At 44.4% G+C, this 12,422-nt stretch overlaps 1 protein-coding gene across 1 annotated transcript in view; it reads left to right on the top strand.

Moving 5' to 3' along the window:
• Nucleotides 1-12,422, top strand: part of LOC135050554 (uncharacterized) — a 1,514,661-nt gene that overhangs the window by 1,096,678 nt on the left and 405,561 nt on the right. The window lies entirely within an intron of this gene.

Below are 12,422 nucleotides of genomic sequence, written 5' to 3'. Positions count from 1 at the left end.
TGGGCTGTCACAGTCATGTAGTCCTGAGTCTGCCCTGCTCCACTTGTCCACATGTCCGTGGTTAAGTGGACATTGGGTACAACTGCATTTTTTAGGACACTGGTGAGTCTTTTCCTGAGGTCTGTGTACATTTTCGGTATCGCCTGCCTAGAGAAATGGAACCTAGATGGTATTTGGTACCGGACCGGACACAGTACCTCAATCAAGTCTCTAGTTGCAGCTGAATTAACGGTGGATACCGGAACCACGTTTCTCACTGCCCAGGCTGCCAAGGCTGAGTTATCTGCTTTGCAGCAGGATGACTGCTGTGATATTTCATCTTCCTCGCAAAGGACTGTTGGACAGTCAATTGCTTACTGGAAGTAGTACAAGTGGTCTTCCGACTTCCCCTCTGGGATGACGATCGACTCCCAGCAGCAACAACAGCAGCGCCAGCAGCAGTAGGCGTTACACTCAAGGATGCATCGGAGGAATCCCAGGCAGGAGAGGACTCGTCAGACTTGCCAGTGACATGGCCTGCAGGACTATTGGCTTTCCTGGGTAAGGAGGAAATTGACACTGAGGGAGTTGGTGGTGTGGTTTGCAGGAGCTTGGTTACAAGAGGAAGGGATTTAGTGGTCAGTGGACTGCTTCCGCTGTCACCCAAAGTTTTTGAACTTGTCACTGACTTATGATGAATGCGCTGCAGGTGACGTATAAGGGAGGATGTTCCGAGGTGGTTAACGTCCTTACCCCTACTTATTACAGCTTGACAAAGGCAACACACGGCTTGACACCTGTTGTCCGCATTTGTGTTGAAATAATTCCACACCGAAGAGCTGATATTTTTTGTATTTTGACCAGGCATGTCAATGGCCATATTCGTCCCACGGACAACAGGTGTCTCCCCGGGTGCCTGACTTAAACAAACCACCTCACCATCAGAATCCTCCTTGTCAATTTCCTCCCCAGCGCCAGCAACACCCATATCCTCATCCTGGTGTACTTCAACAGTGACATCTTCAATTTGACTATCAGGAACTGGACTGCGGGTGCTCCTTCCAGCACTTGCAGGGGGCGTGCAAATGGTGGAAGGCGCAAGCTCTTCCCGTCCAGTGTTGGGAAGGTCAGGCATCGCAACCGACACAATTGGACTCTCCTTGGGGATTTGTGATTTAGAAGAACGCACAGTTCTTTTCTGTGCTTTTGCCAGCTTAAGTCTTTTAATTTTTCTAGCGAGAGGATGAGTGCTTCCATACTTATGTGAAGCTGAACCACTAGCCATGAACATAGGCCAGGGCCTCAGCCGTTCCTTGCCACTCCGTGTCGTAAATGGCATATTGGCAAGTTTACGCTTCTCCTCAGACGCTTTTAATTTTGATTTTTGGGTCATTTTACTGAACTTTAGTTTTTTGGATTTTACATGCTCTCTACTATGACATTGGGCATCGGCCTTGGCAGACGACGTTGATGGCATTTCATCGTCTCGGCCATGACTAGTGGCAGCAGCTTCAGCACGAGGTGGAAGTGGATCTTGATCTTTCCCTATTTTAACCTCCACATTTTTGTTCTCCATTTTTTAATGTGTGGAATTATATGCCAGTAACTATCAATAGCAATGGCCTACTACTATATATACTGCGCACAACTGAAATGCACCACAGGTATGGATGGATAGTATACTTGACGACACAGAGGTAGGTAGAGCAGTGGCCTTCCGTACCGTACTGCTATATATACTGGTGGTCACTGTCAGCAATCTGCAAAACTAAAATCCACCACAGGTATAGAATGTAGATGGAAAGTACAGATGTAGCCAACTTTATCTTGACTGTTTCTCCGCCGAGACGGGCGTTTAGCCACGCTAAGGCGATAGCTGAGTTTAATCACAGGCAGGCGCGTTGAGACGATCTAGATACTCATCATGCATTACACATCTCCACCACTGTGTGGCTAATGCTCCACTAATCCAGTACTTTCGATCGTACAGTATAGCGGCGGATTGATCTACAGCTCTGGCAATACTGTAGGCGTAACGGGAAGCGGTGGAAAAAGTATGGAGTACAGTACTGTATGTGTATGGAGACGCAACTACAGTAATTGTGTAAAAGGAAGAATGTACAGTACAATGTATAAACACCGTGCTTTTAAAATATATGAGCGTCTGAGTTCGCTAATGCATAATGGGAATGGAGGACTAGCAGGAGGCGGAGGAAAACACCGTGCTTTACAAATGCGAGCGTCCGAGTCCTCTAAGGCATAAACCAACAGCAATGGGGCGAGGGCCGGGCGCTGTTTGCAGTACTTTCACACATGAAATTAGAAATCTCTCATGAGGCGTCGTGGGCTAGGGGTGAAGGCTCCCACCTCCCTCACTGGGGTCCAGGGTTCGAGACATGATGTGCTTTCTTTCTTTTTTTTTTTTTTTTTTTTCTGTAATAATGCACTGTATTATTTTATTTACATTGTAAGACAGTCAATGGAAGGATGCACACAGGTTTCACATAAATCAAAGTACATCTGCAGGAGCGATTCTTTACGCTAAATGCACCCAAACAGCGTGAATGAAATGAGTGTATTCTGGCGCTACCAACTAAGCAAAACAGTACTGTAGATCTTCAGCGTTTGTGCATTGCACAGGACCTGAATTTCCTCCCTGTGCAGGCCCCCAGGGGGGAAGGGCGATGGGGGTAGGGGGGAGACGATGGAAAATACTGTGCCTTTGAAATGCAATTACATGAGCGTCCGAGTACACTACGGCATACTGTAAACCAACACCAATGGGAAGGAAGTGCCAACCTTATTTTTAATGTGTTCCCGTGACATTCACTTTAACATTTTTTTTTTTCTCTCCAATACAGTACATCCAATGGAAGGATGCACACAGGTTTCACATAAATCAAAGTACATCTGCAGGAGCGATTCTTTACGCTAAATGCAACCTACAGTACGGTACTGTAAGTGAGCAAAATAGTACTACAGTGGGCGTTTGTGTATTGCACATGACCTGCATTCCCTCCCTGTCTACTGCATGATCTGTGCAGGCTCCCATGGGGGAAGGGCAACAGGCTAGCAGGAGGCGGAGGAAAACACCGTGCTTTACAAATGCGAGCGTCCGAGTCCTCTAAGGCATAAACCAACAGCAATGGGGCGAGGGCCGGGCGCTGTTTGCAGTACTTTCACACATGAAATTAGAAATCTCTCATGAGGCGTCGTGGGCTAGGGGTGAAGGCTCCCACCTCCCTCACTGGGGGTCCAGGGTTCGAGACATGATGTGCTTTCTTTCTTTTTTTTTTTTTTCTGTAATAATGCACTGTATTATTTTATTTACATTGTAAGACAGTCAATGGAAGGATGCACACAGGTTTCACATAAATCAAAGTACATCTGCAGGAGCGATTCTTTACGCTAAATGCACCCAAACAGCGTGAATGAATGAGTGTATTCTGGCGCTACCAACTAAGCAAAACAGTACTGTAGATCTTCAGCGTTTGTGCATTGCACAGGACCTGAATTTCCTCCCTGTGCAGGCCCCCAGGGGGGAAGGGCGATGGGGGTAGGGGGGAGACGATGGAAAATACTGTGCCTTTGAAATGCAATTACATGAGCGTCCGAGTACACTACGGCATACTGTAAACCAACACCAATGGGAAGGAAGTGCCAACCTTATTTTTAATGTGTTCCCGTGACATTCACTTTAACATTTTTTTTTTTCTCTCCAATGCAGTACATCCAATGGAAGGATGCACACAGGTTTCACATAAATCAAAGTACATCTGCAGGAGCGATTCTTTACGCTAAATGCAACCTACAGTACGGTACTGTAAGTGAGCAAAATAGTACTACAGTGGGCGTTTGTGTATTGCACATGACCTGCATTCCCTCCCTGTCTACTGCATGATCTGTGCAGGCTCCCATGGGGGAAGGGCAACAGGCTAGCAGGAGGCGGAGGAAAACACCGTGCTTTACAAATGCGAGCGTCCGAGTCCTCTAAGGCATAAACCAACAGCAATGGGGCGAGGGCCGGGCGCTGTTTGCAGTACTTTCACACATGAAATTAGAAATCTCTCATGAGGCGTCGTGGGCTAGGGGTGAAGGCTCCCACCTCCCTCACTGGGGGTCCAGGGTTCGAGACATGATGTGCTTTCTTTCTTTTTTTTTTTTTTTTTTTTCTGTAATAATGCACTGTATTATTTTATTTACATTGTAAGACAGTCAATGGAAGGATGCACACAGGTTTCACATAAATCAAAGTACATCTGCAGGAGCGATTCTTTACGCTAAATGCACCCAAACAGCGTGAATGAAATGAGTGTATTCTGACGGACTGTGCATCTTCGGTATTTGTGTATAGCATAAGACCTGTGAAGGCTCCCAGGAGGGAAGGGCGTAGGGCAAGACAGTGGAAAATACTGTGGTCAAAGAAAGGGCATATGTAAAACTAAGGGAAACTGTCACAAAGTACAGTAACTACAGTACTGTACGTTGAATGCCTGGAACGCACGACGTCTGAGACGCACGACGTCTGAGACGCATGACGTCTGGATCGCTCATTGAGCATAAGCATGGCTGCTGTACCTGTAGTACGTGACCGTCCCTATGCTCTGGGTGAGCTGCGTCTCCTCGTTCGCTGGCGGGACAGAACTCTCGCCAGCAACGAGGAGAAAGTTAGGGCATATAGGAGGGCCAGCAGGGATATCCTCCGGACCTACAACCGGAGGAGAACGGTGAGGTCTCTCCAGAGGAGGTGGAGTGACCTCGTGAGGCGGACCCCACGACGCCTGCAGGCCATAAGGGATTGTAAGTACAGTACATTACTGTAGATTACTGTACTTTAAGTTACTGTAGTTACAGGTACAGTACATTATAGCAGGGGCTGCTGTAGCAGCAGGTATCCGGTCTATACAGCACTGTACAGTATTTGTGGTAAACAAATGGTTAAACAAGGACCAAACATTAACCCGGGTCAAAAGGTCAATTTGTTTTTTTGCGTCGACCTAGATGGTGCGGCTTTTGAAATTGGTTGACACCAGTTACTGTAGGTTGACATGGTCGTTAAGTTGACATGGAAAAAGATCGACATGCGTTTTACAAAAACAATTGTTATTTTTTTAAACTTGTGTATATACAGTAGTTCTTTACAATCCAGGTGGTCTACGATTGTGCAGTGTACAGTATCATGCAGTGTACAGTATATGCAATGTATCACAGTGTATCGTGCTGCGTAATTGCAGCGTGTCATGCAGTGTACATTCAGAATATGGTATTGTGCAGTGAGTGTAATACATAGTGAATCACATCGTGCAGCAGAGCCGGCCTTAGGCATAGGCAAACTACAGTAGGCAAATGCCTAGGGCATTTGCTATGCTTAGGGGCACCAGCAGCTTCTGCTGATTAAAATGATATGCGGCATGCCTATATTTTGCGTGACTGCGGCTGTATCTGTACCTGGCTAGGGCCAGCACTGTCGTGCAGTGTACTGTATACACATGTGGTAATTGCAGTTTTTTGTGTAGTGTACATTGTATCATATTTTGCAGGGAAATGTGCAGTTTGTCATATCACGCAGTCGTGCAGTGCATTGTGTGGTTTAATTGCAGTGTGCCGAAATTTGTGTTTCAGATAGTACAGTGTTCTAAGGGATGTTACTTTGGCAGAAATTATTCTAAGGGATGTTACAGTGGCCTAATGTGTTCTGACGTGCATTACTCTTGCATAAGGTTCATGACTGGCAGATCTCTACTTTGTGACGTAATGTGGATATACTACTGCACTACTGTGACGTACAGTAACGTGAATAAGGTGCTCTACTGTGTGACACAACGTGAATCAAGGACAGTACTGTGACGTGAATACGGTGCTCTACTGTGTGACACAACGTGAATCAAGGACAGTACTGTGACGTGAATAAGGTGCTCTACTGTGTGACACAACGTGAATCAAGGACAGTACTGTGACGTGAATACGGTGCTCTACTGTGTGACACAACGTGAATCAAGGACAGTACTGTGACGTGAATACGGTGCTCTACTGTGTGACACAACGTGAATCAAGGACAGTACTGTGACGTGAATACGGTGCTCTACTGTGTGACACAACGTGAATCAAGGACAGTACTGTGACGTGAATAAACTGCACTACTGTGACATGACGTGAATAAGATGAATTCAGGTGAGTACTGCATCATCTGTCATGAAATCAATTTGTAATGTAATGAACAGTACTGAGATGGTTAAGGGTGGGAGGGCTGCATGCTGATGTGTGTCATAATGTTTATAAGGGCAATGCTTATGTGTGTTACAATGTCTATAAAGGTAGTGTTCTGTCTAATACCCTGGACCTACTGTACTGTAGCGATACTGTAAGTGTACTGTATGTCACATTTAGAAATGTGCCCCTTAAGTTTTGAAGACAGTACAGTACACTATGCCCTCCTGAGTGATTAGGTGCAGGGTACTAGAATGAACAATTCCATTTATTGTGATGTCATAAAGATGCTGTCAATGTTGAATTTCATTGGCTGTACAGTATGCTGCCATTATACTGTATATATATTTTTACAGGGCTGGTAGCACGACGTCACAGGAGGCGGGACAGGCGCCGCCAAGCTGGTAAGTATTGTCAAATACAGTAGTGTACAGTACATAGTGATTTCTATAGTCCCAACCCCCTGTCCTGACCATCACAGATAACTCGCTGCAATCCGTTAATGTTAAGAATATCTGTTTACAAAACTAAATGTAAATATTAAACACAAAGTATAAATAACATTGTAGATAGCTGAATACCCGTGCTTCGCTACGGGATGAGGATGGTAAATTCCAGTGATAGTTGTTTGTTAATTTACGTTTGTTGGCGATCTAGTATATAGTACTGTATACTTTAAGCATACTGTATCTTGCTTCTCTGATGCAGATTGTTTATTGGCCGGACCCCTTTTTGGTCCTGGATACTGTGCAGTACATGTTTCAAATTGACAGCTTCACTTACAGTACTGTTATTTTTTTTCCCACAGTACCACCACCACCACCACCTGCTGCGCTGCCAGGTATTGTGTAACGAGAATTCTGGTGCTACTGTCATCGTTGTTACACTACTGTACATGTGTCCTGGATACTGTACAGTACATGTTTCAAATTGACAGCTTCACTTACAGTACTGTTATTTTTTTTCCCACAGTACCACCACCACCACCACCACCACCTGCTGCGCTGCCAGGTATTGTGTAACGAGAATTCTGGTGCTACTGTCATCGTTGTTACACTACTGTACATGTGTCCTGGATACTGTACAGTACATGTTTCAAATTGACAGCTTCACTTACAGTACTGTTATTTTTTTTCCCACAGTACCACCACCACCACCACCACCACCTGCTGCGCTGCCAGGTATTGTGTAACGAGAATTCTGGTGCTACTGTCATCGTTGTTACACTACTGTACATGTGTCCTGGATACTGTACAGTACATGTTTCAAATTGACAGCTTCACTTACAGTACTGTTATTTTTTTTCCCACAGTACCACCACCACCACCACCTGCTGCGCTGCCAGGTATTGTGTAACGAGAATTCTGGTGCTACTGTCATCGTTGTTACACTACTGTACATGTGTCCTGGATACTGTACAGTACATGTTTCAAATTGACAGCTTCACTTACAGTACTGTTATTTTTTTTCCCACAGTACCACCACCACCACCACCACCACCTGCTGCGCTGCCAGGTATTGTGTAACGAGAATTCTGGTGCTACTGTCATCGTTGTTACACTACTGTACATGTGTCCTGGATACTGTACAGTACATGTTTCAAATTGACAGCTTCACTTACAGTACTGTTATTTTTTTTCCCACAGTACCACCACCACCACCACCACCACCTGCTGCGCTGCCAGGTATTGTGTAACGAGAATTCTGGTGCTACTGTCATCGTTGTTACACTACTGTACATGTGTCCTGGATACTGTACAGTACATGTTTCAAATTGACAGCTTCACTTACAGTACTGTTATTTTTTTTCCCACAGTACCACCACCACCACCACCACCACCTGCTGCGCTGCCAGGTATTGTGTAACGAGAATTCTGGTGCTACTGTCATCGTTGTTACACTACTGTACATGTGTCCTGGATACTGTGCAGTACATGTTTCCAATTGACAGCTTCACTTACAGTACTGTTATTTTTTTTCCCACAGTACCACCACCACCACCACCACCACCTGCTGCGCTGCCAGGTATTGTGTAACGAGAATTCTGGTGCTACTGTCATCGTTGTTACACTACTGTACATGTGTCCTGGATACTGTACAGTACATGTTTCCAATTGACAGCTTCACTTACAGTACTGTTATTTTTTTTCCCACAGTTCCACCACCACCACCACCACCACCTGCTGCGCTGCCAGGTATTGTGTAACGAGAATTCTGGTGTGACTGTCATCGTTGTTACACTACTGTACATGTGTCCTGGATACTGTACAGTACATGTTTCAAATTGACAGCTTCACTTACAGTACTGTTATTTTTTTTCCCACAGTACCAACACCACCACCACCACCACCTGCTGCATCCGAGAGCTCCGGAAGTGGTAATAATTACTTTTTGTTACAGACACACTAGTTTCCTACAGTATTACTGTAATTTTTGTATTTTACAATACTTGTCATCTTTTACACACAGACCGCCTCGTAATTGATACAGAGGAGGAGCTCATTCCCATTGATTCGGGGGAGGAAGAGGAGCCAGATTATAGTAAGTACAGTAGGATTTTCTCAAGCCCATTCTTAAAAGTATTGACCAAGTCCACTTTTATTACTTTTCAGGCAGGGAATTCCAAACATGTACTGTACAGTATTTCCCTCACTGTGAAGACCCCTTTTCGCCTCTGTGCGAAATCGCCTCTACTTCAACAAGAGTTACTGTGCACGTGTCCTCTGTGTCCATCTTATCAAAAACCGTTCCTGTGTATTGTCCCCTTACTGTATACAGTATATTTGTAAAGGTTAATCATGTCCCCTCTTAATCTCCTCTTTTCCAATGTAAACATGCCTAGCCTGCCTTTCCTTGTATTCCATCTTCTCAATCCACTTCATCACTTTGGTCGCCCGCCTCTAAACCTTTTGTAGTTCCACGATATCCATTTTGTATTATGGTGCCCAAAATTGTGCATCCGACCCACCCTCCACTAGCCTAACCCTCCAATCATACTCTGAATCCACACTCTGCATTCTGAATGTCGGGATCCAGACAGCAGGTCTTTTAAATACAGTACTGTATGTCCCCTACCGCTGGACAGTCATTCTGCTCCTACTGTATTATGAATATATCTCTGCCTCCTGTAGCACTGTACTACTGTGCAATTTTGTAGTAACTGTACTCTACTGTATTTTGTTTATAATATTTTTTTATTTTCAACTCAGTAATTATTGACAGTGAGGATGAGGATGAAAAACCCTCTCCCCAACTTGGTAAGTAAACTGCAGTATTGTACTGTACTGTACATTGTGTTAAACCAATGGGTTGGGTTTGCGTGACCAGCAGTCAGGATTCTAGCGGTCAGGTGACCGACAGTGGCATCCTGATTGCAGCAATCCCAACAGGGTGAGGTACGGTATCCTAACCCTCCTCCACTACCCCCTGATTCTGGCCTCGACATTCTCGTCTCTGTGTGCGAAATTTACTCTCCTCCTCCAATTCCTGACTGAATTTTTGCTTTACTGTATTCAACACAGAATACAAAAGTATATTTCATGGATTTTTTGCTTTCACAGGCCCTACACTGTCACAGGCGGTGGCGGAGGAGGAGGACCAGGACTCTATCTCTATGTCCATCACCTCACTGCACCCATTAAGTAAGTCCAGTCCGGTACATCGTGCCTCTGTAGAGCCAGTTTGAGCAAGGAGAGATTGATTGCTTCTTTTTTTGGTGGGGGCCCAAACCAACCAGTCATTTCAGCCACAGTCGTGTGGCAGACCCTGTTTATATAACATAAGGGTGGTTGGGAGGGCCCAATCACAATTCCATCTTGCACCTCTTTTTTTATTTATTTATCTTTGCATCATGTGATGTTTGGGGAAAATTGTTATAAGGTTTGATGTAAAAAAAAGGTTAAAAAAAAGAGGCAGATTAGATGGGCAAAGTGGTTCTTACAGTATTTGTCATCAAATTCTATGTTTCTGTATGCAGACCCTCCAACATGACCCGCCGCACTGCTCTGTTTCTAGACTTCCCTCTTAATTTATGATTTCCATCACCTGTGTTGAACTAGTTATATGATAAGAAAGCTGTTTCTTCACAGGTGATGGCAATAATAAATTAAGAGGGAAGTCCAGAACCAGAGCATTTTGTACCTAGTGGGGCGGGTCATGTTGGAGGGTATGTGTATTTCCTGGAATGAACCTTTTTTTTTTTTCACATTAATGTTTTTTTTCACAGGCCCTACACTGGAACAGGCCACGGAGGAGGAGGAGGATGATGATGATGCTGCTGCATTTAGTGGTAAGAATTATTACTGACATTGATCTGATGCCATCAGAGTAGCACTTTTCATCAGATTTTTCTGGCAAATGCGTAGAAATCGGATGAAAATTGTTTTTGTTTGAACTGGTGATATTGCCCATACAGTAGCAACCGATCACATCCCACATTAACATTTACAGTATCTAGTTACACTTACAGACGATAATACAGTACAGTAGGTAATATTTGATTGGTTGCTACTGTATGGACAACATCCTGTTCTAAAAAAAACACCCATCTTACTCAATTTCTCTCTCTCTCTCTCTCTCACCCCTTGTCACTGTCTCTCCATTCATCTCTCTAGATACTGTCAGTGATGAATTTCCCATTAGGCACGAGAGGCACGTACTGTACCTAGTGGCGGCATCTGTTTGGGGGCCTCAGTTGGATGCTTACAGTATGCTAATACTGTCATCCCAAAAATTACCACTACAGTAACTGCTAAATATTTTAAGTGTACTGTACAATATGCACATACAGTACTGTACAGTATACATAATTCAAAAGAAAAAAGAGTTGCTACTGTACCTTATTCTAGTCATAATCACCGGCATACGGGTCACTCACAAATTTTCTGATGGTCTCGGTGGGGTCCCTTGGAATCACCATGCCTGTCACAAGCATACCTTTTTTTACCCACCTGACACTGGGCCTGGACACTAGTGTACTATTACTATACTTTTTACTGTATACTGTATCTTATAATATTCTTCTCTTTTACCCACAGACGACGAGCCAGAATACATTTTTGGTAAATATACTGTACAGTAGCAATAGTTGGTACTGTAATTACAGTATTTTTTTTTCTCCAACATTATTTTAAGTCAAACTGATATGACTAACTGTACTGTATTATCTTTTTACAGTCCGTCGCCAACCAGTGGAGGAGACACCTGGTAATAAAATAGAAATACATAATGCACTGTACTGTATTCTAACTTACTGTAACATGTATAACACTGAGCTGATCATCTTCACACCCTCTGACATAACCTTACAGTACAAACTGTACTTTCTCTCCTTTTTCACCCTCTTCACTCCACAAATGCATGCTGCGTTTCCTGACTACTGATATAATAGTGTGTAGAGCGTAGCGAGGCACCGTGCCCACCGCGTGGCGAGCGAAGCAAGCATGCAAGGGGCTGCTTTCCGCTCGCCGCCCCTGTCGGGATTGTGTGGTCGGGATTCCGGCGTCTGTATTTTGACTGCCGGGATCCCGTCCAGCGGGATTACGTACTGATCTCCAGTCTGAGCCTGCCCTAGGCATAGGCATACTTGCCAAATGCCCAGGGGCACAAGCAGCTTCTGCTGATTAATATGATATGCAGCATGCCTACAGTATATTCTGTGCATACAAAATGCATTACTAATGTGCAGCATTATGTGTATACAGTACTTTGTTGTGTAACATATACTGTAGCAAGGGCACTACTGTGTGGTCTAATGTGAACAAAGAGCAATATGATGTGATGCAATGTGAATAAGTGGGAATACTTTGAGGAGTAATGTGGTACTATCATATGATGTAACGAGAAAAAGAGACACTATTGCATGATATGTTGTGAATAAAGTTGCAGTACTGTGTGGCGTCATTTCAGATTGGGGAATTACTGTGTGGCCTTGCCCCTTCCCAGCAAGAACATGCACCGTTTTGGGATGCACACCGAATGTGCACACTGTTGCTATTTTAAACATACAGTACAGTAAGTTGGAGGAGCACCAAAATGACGACTGCTATGGTTGAGGGGTGATGGTGCTGGGAAAGGGGTACAGGCTCAGAGGCGGAAATAGCATCTGTGCAAGGGGGCAGCATCCAAAAACTTGACTAGGGAATCATATTATTTATGGCTGGCTCTGAGTACAGTCCACTATTATGGATAGTACTCCCTACAACACCACCTACAGTACTGTAACCCTCTTTTTTCTG

Source organism: Pseudophryne corroboree, chromosome 1 (assembly GCF_028390025.1).
Source record: "Pseudophryne corroboree isolate aPseCor3 chromosome 1, aPseCor3.hap2, whole genome shotgun sequence".
In the NCBI taxonomy this organism is placed as follows: Eukaryota; Metazoa; Chordata; class Amphibia; order Anura; family Myobatrachidae; genus Pseudophryne; species Pseudophryne corroboree.
This window is presented reverse-complemented; position numbering and strand designations above follow the sequence as displayed.